This window comes from Argentina silus (assembly GCF_951799395.1).
Source record: "Argentina silus genome assembly, chromosome: 8".
Taxonomy (NCBI): domain Eukaryota; kingdom Metazoa; phylum Chordata; class Actinopteri; order Argentiniformes; family Argentinidae; genus Argentina; species Argentina silus.
Genome location: NC_139662.1, coordinates 7,325,690 through 7,332,191, shown reverse-complemented (window position 1 = coordinate 7,332,191; position 6,502 = coordinate 7,325,690).

The following is a 6,502-nucleotide window of genomic DNA, read 5'->3' as shown; positions in this document are numbered from 1 at the left end:
CGGTGACTCACCCTGCTACCCCCCAAGCCTCAGCCCCTCAGCACTTCAGTCAGTGGGGATGACCATCTCTGTCATCCGGTCTTCTTCATGTTTGTTTCGAACACAGCTACACTGTTAATAGTCACCTGTAAGAGCCAAACTCAGTGACACGCTGTGCCCCCTTTCCCCTGACACACACACACACATGCACACACGCGCACACATGCACACACGCACACACACACACACACACACACACACACACTTACAACCCCACCCCTCCCTCAAACAAATAACAACAAGGCAAGCTCACAGGGCCTGAAACCCTGTTGCTATGGGAACGGCTTGTTTGGAGCCTGATCCCGGTGGCTGGAGGAGGACTCTGTGAATGAACCCTGTGTTCAGGAAGTCTCTGCCTATGACATCATCACGGGTGAAAAAAAGCACAGCACATGGGCTGCCTTGCTGGATGCACGATGTTCACCCCCCACTCCTTTCGAGATATGCCATGATGAGTGACTCATGTGCCCTTTACTCCTCTGATGGTATAATGAGATCAGACTGCATACAGATTGACTGTGTTAGATTGAACAAGAGACAAAATACTGTACATGGGAGCCTTAACCAGATTGGAATTCCATTCATTACACTGTGATGTTGTGATGACGACTGCATCAACACACAGTACAATACGCAATCATTGATTAAACCATTATCAATGTCAATGTCACAGAACCAATGAAATATGTATAGATTTGTAGGACTGGTATAATACATAGAGTAGTATTTCAGGATTTGAGTTCAATGTGCCCTGCATCCTTTGAAGTAGCAAAAGGGGTATAGTTGAAAACATGAATAAGAGCATTTCAAGCAGCCATCATTGCTTATTCAGCGCTCATCCAAGATTTATAAATAAAGTCTGCAGTGCTACTTCTGACCGTATGGAGGCTAATATGTCCCTCTATGAAAATGGCTGTTGGTGTTGAATAATGTTGGGATTGTCACATTTTTGAAAGCCCAACTAACATCGTTTAATTTGAGACGTTCGTCAGTTTCTTATATGCAGGTATACACATAAGAGTTGTGTGAATACAACATTGAATACAATTTACATCAGACTTATTTGACATGCTGTATAGATGTAGGCTAAAACACTGATATTTGTATATCTATATTATAACTTTGACACTTATAGAACTCATAGAAGCAAATGTTTTATCAGCCCTATGTCTGCACTCAGGTTTCCATAACAACTTAAACAATGAGATTTCATGTTCAAAAACACTGTTAAGACTTTACAAACATGAATGTAAACTCTTAAAATGCAGATGAGTGGGCTTTCCACCTCCATAAACATAGATACCAGATCTGACAGAACTATTATTTTCCACTGACAGAAGCAACCCTAAAGGGAGAGCAGACCTAATGCAGCAGCATGTTCATCCCAGTATTACAGCGACTACTAGCGTAGCATACAGAGAGGACCAGCATGGGAGAATATATTCTGAATATGCCCAGTAGAGGGAGATATCAACATGTGTAAAAGCAGCTGGATGCATCGTGGCAAATCACAATCTTCTACAGAAGAAATACAGGAGCCAGGTCAAGTTAGATATGAGTGATGTATTGTGGACATATATGTACACATTCCAGTATCTGTTTGAAAGGGATTATGCCATGTAGCTACTTTGTTGAAGTGAGGATCGTATGAGAATAACACATATTAGGCCTACTATATTCTCTATAGTGAATATAGTAGTAGAGTGTATAATAGTAGACAGTAGATTGTATGAGAATAACACATATTAGGCCTACTATAATAAGTGTAAGTGTTCAAATTCCTCACAGAAACCATATATGTACAATTCCAATAAGCATAGGGAGGAGGAGCCACAATGTATATTAAAGCTGGATAATGCAACACAATCCTTCCCCTGTGCTATGTCCTACCTACAGCACACAATGGCTGTTGACCACAGTATTTTGCTGTTAGAGTGTTATTATTATTATTATTATTATTATTATTATCACCATTCAGTAAAGTCTCATTTCCTCCCGGTGTTCGAGTTCACCTCAGCTCTGAAGTAGACCTTATCTCCTGCCATTGTCATTACCGCAGATGGAACAATAGCCTCCCACTGTAAATACCGCAGCCGCCCACCGCACAGCTACATAGTTCATTTAAATACTGTAGTCCCCATCTCCTGCATGAGAGTTCCTCGTTTTACATAATGACATAATTCTTCCTGCTGCAGTCCACTTTTGCCATGTGAATCATTATGTTGTTTGGGAACAAAGTCAGACAGCTGTCCTGTATTTGTTGTTGTTGCTGTTGTTGTTGTTGTTGAAACATTTCAAGAGCATATGGATTGTAAGCTATACGGCTTGCTCAGAGCCCTGTTGTAAAAACAACTATAGTTTTAAGAGATCCTCTGTTGCATATTACACTATCAATTGAATATTTCAGAGAAATCGTTCATATTCTGTACTCTGCAAATCTGTTGAAACGTATGGGTGATGATGAACACACTAATAAGAACAGACCTAATAAGAACAGACTAGAAATGTTGTCATGATTAGGGTGGATTGTCACATAGAGTCAGTACCATAATGCAACATCTTGTGTGAAAGATGGATCCTCCTTCAGTATGTCTCACACACTGCACTGCAGATAACAGATCCCTCATGCCCTATTGGAGTGTGAAGAGTGCTCATCAGCATCATATCCACTAATAGTATGATTCACCCTGTACACGTCTCTTATCCAAGCTCGGTACTTAATACAGCTTGAGTTTGAACCTGACACTGCTCAGACTCGTGTTTGCTATGGAAATGTTTGGTAGGTAACATTGTCATGCAGACTTTCTTCTGGGTAGATTCTGGGCGGATAGCCATGCAGTACATTAAAATAGAAATGTTGCACATGCAGTGTAACACACACAGTTAAAAGTCTGCTCTCTACCGCTTCACTATTTTGGAAAGGCGCTCTGAAAAAATACCATTCGCTGTCACTGCTGGCATTTAGCCAAAGGAAAGGTCTGCATGCTATGCTTAGCAGACATGAAAAGATAGCAAGACCTGACTTACAGCAAATGGTGCACTGCAGACAGACAGTGTGATGTATCCCTCCGCTGGGCTGATGATTGATACCTGTGGCTATTGTCTTTGTTGGGTTTGTTTGCCTCTCTGTAATGAATCTCCAGATGCTGTGGTGCAGTAAGTGTAGCAGATATGGGATGATGGTCCTGTGTGTGTGTGTGTGTGTGTGTGTGTGTGTGTGTGTGTTTGGGGGAGAGGTTGTTCTGTTTTCCTCCTCCTAGCCTAATTGTGGCAATTGGGAGAGTGGGGTGTCACTGCATAACAGGCCCTGAGTACCCAGTAAGTTAAATTAGATGAACTTGCATCCTGACTGCAGATGCACTCAGCCTAAGGGAGGTCTCTGTAGCGGGAAATGAAAGTGACAACAGAGAACTGGGTATTCTATTCTATCCATCTATCTGCAACTGTGTCCCAGTCGCCGGGTAATAATGACGGCCATTCTCTTTCTCCAAACTATTTATTTTCTCCGCCTTCTGTGAAATCAGCAATGCGCCGTTAGAATATTGAACGCAATCACTCAAACTCAGATATGGATGAACACTCACACACAACAAACATTACTCAGAGACGCTGTGAGCAGTTGATCAAGAAAAAGGAAACATTCATTAGTTGATGAACAATTTGTAATTTCTCAGTTGACTGGAGTTTGAACAAATAAAATGTCAGTTGACAATTGTTTTTCATGGTACTCTGACAGGGCAAGACAGGGGCTATACTGTACTGGTAGTTTAGTGAGTGTGTTACTCCAGTGTCCTAACCTTCATGTCCTTGCCCTGTTCAGACTCTCAGGTCTGTAGTGAAGGGCTCTGATGAGGCCAAATGGAGTAGGAACCCTAATTGCTGTACACACCTCCTTAGCTGATTTTACCATATAATTACTGGGATTACAAATCATCTGGAATATTCAACGACATTAGTCTGAGTGTAACATCTGAGGTTAATAAGGAGATGTTCATGTAAACCAGGCAAATGGACTGTGTTTCCTACATTTGCCTCCTATATTTACAACCCTGCCTCTATTTTCTTGTTGTTTTGACTCTTGGGCTTCTCTCACCATGCCAAGTTGGCTCGGCCTTGTGAGTCCATATTGTGTCTGATCCTGTCTTTATTAAAAAGAAGAAAAAACATCCATCTGCCAGTTGAAAGCAGTCACCAAAGGCTTCCTGTTTATTCATCTCCCATGCATGTTGAGTCCAAGATGTAATTTTTACAGGCAGGGACTGTGGCTCTAATGGTGTGAGTGTGAGTGGCCGGCACCCACAGTGAATAACCTTGCACATGATAATATATCAGCTTTTAATGATGGGAAGAACTTCAGCTTTTTTTTCCTTCACAGCAGAAGTAGAGTCAGAGCTCCAGCATTCACTCCCTGCAGGAGGTCGTTGTCACTGACATTAGCACGCACATCAATTAAAGGAGCGGACATGCAAATGTGAGACTTCTGTAAAAAAAAAAAAAAAAAAAAGAACTGATCCCCTGCACATTGGTTACACAATTATAGAGCAAAAAGGAGAATTCAGAATGATCACATTGATCAGAGTATTAATCAACAAACAATGAATTAACTATGATAGAAAAGATATATCTGAACTCCAAACCTAGACTTTAACAACAAGAAAACAGGAAATGTGCACAGATTGCTTTGAGAAGAGAACTGCTGTACAGTAATCATAGCCATCAGCAACCCTGCTGAGTTGTACCCTGGCATCAGCTCCATAAGTCCGACAACAGACGTTAGACTTCTCTTAGCCCTCAGAGAGAGAGAGAGAGAGAGAGAGAGAGAGAGAGAGAGAGAGAGAGAGAGCACAGTCGTATTTGGTGCAATAGTTTGTTATTTGCACTTTCTTTTTAAACCACTTCAGTCCGTGTTTAGGTCTTTGAAATATGAGCCAGTGAGACACCAAAGGGAGCTGAAAAGGAGGTAATAAAGGTTGCTTTACAGACACATCATTTATCAGTAATTCAATCCAATTAAACTGCATCCAGAGAGCAGATTGTGTTCAATCAATACAAATAAAATAGAATGGTTCATTCCAGTGGAGGCTAGTGGAGGTAGAAATCGGAGGACGGGCTCATTGTAATGCATGGAACGGAATGAGGAATGGTATCAAACACACGTTCCATTCCATGCATGACAATGAGCCTGTCCTCCAATTTCTTCCTCCAGTGGTTCATTCATTATAGTAGTTTCAAGGTTCATTCAAATGGTTGGGTATAATTACAGGAACGATCTGATCGAAATTGTTTTGGAGTCCAGGGCATATGGACTGGTACACACTCTTATCTCCACAATATCTAACAGCATCTCAGATGTTCATTGAAATAACTTGACTGCATGGTAACTGGTATCCATTATCAAAACCTCCCATTATAGTACATCCCAGGAGGCTGTCTACAATGCTGGTTCTCTGAGGGAAATTAAACATGTCATGCAGACATATAATCCCAGGTGTGACAGGTAGAGAAGTCTTGGAATGCACTGTATTGTGATTGAAAAAATAGTTATTGAATAGCCAAGTGATTGACACTGTCTGTCTGTCCTACAGAGATGGATAGTACAGTATTCATGTACACCCTACTCTCCCTCCATGTAATCTTTCAACTTTGTCACATAGCAACAATACAGTATCCATAGAAACTGCTTTTAACTTAAATTGCTTGGCTTTGTGGCATTACATATAAACTGTTTAGTTAACCTGAGGAGGTACAGAGGCATGGAATGAAGAGAAGTCGTCATGTGACTTCAAGCTTTCAAACTTCCTGATTTCCTTCCCTCTGTGACAGAAGATACATGACAGAAAAGACATTGCATAAATTAAAACCCCCAATTCGGAAATATGATGCTGTAGTTCAAAGCCTACATGGGCAAATGTAAGTGTGACATTTGCTCTGACACAGAACACAAATAAAGAATTTTAGAATGTGTCATGGTTGTGATTAAATCATAGTAATCCAGTTACTGTAGCATTGATATTACCATATATTGTAGAGGAAATGGATACTTAGGATAATGGACTAACACAGATAATGCATTTCATGTTCAACTGTATGAATGCAAACAAACTATTCTGTGAGAAAAGGCTGGGATTTCAAACAAATCACAGTACAGACACTTTGTCAGTGGAGCAAAGGTAGCCTATACAAATGTTGTGTCACTAGGAGTTCTTGGTCATGGTACTGCAGAAAGGTTTCCAACCAGAAAGTAGGTTTTAGCACTAAAACCAAAATGACTTAAATGATAATACAGTACCTGTATTACTTTTTACTGGCGATGACTGAATTTACTGGCATATAATTAGTCTATAGCATGTTTAGTAATGTGTAATTAATCCTCTATTGCATGTGTTATAACATGATAATTACCCAACACTATAATCTGCCATGAGTTTGTATCAGTCATTCTAAACAGTCTACACATCCCTCC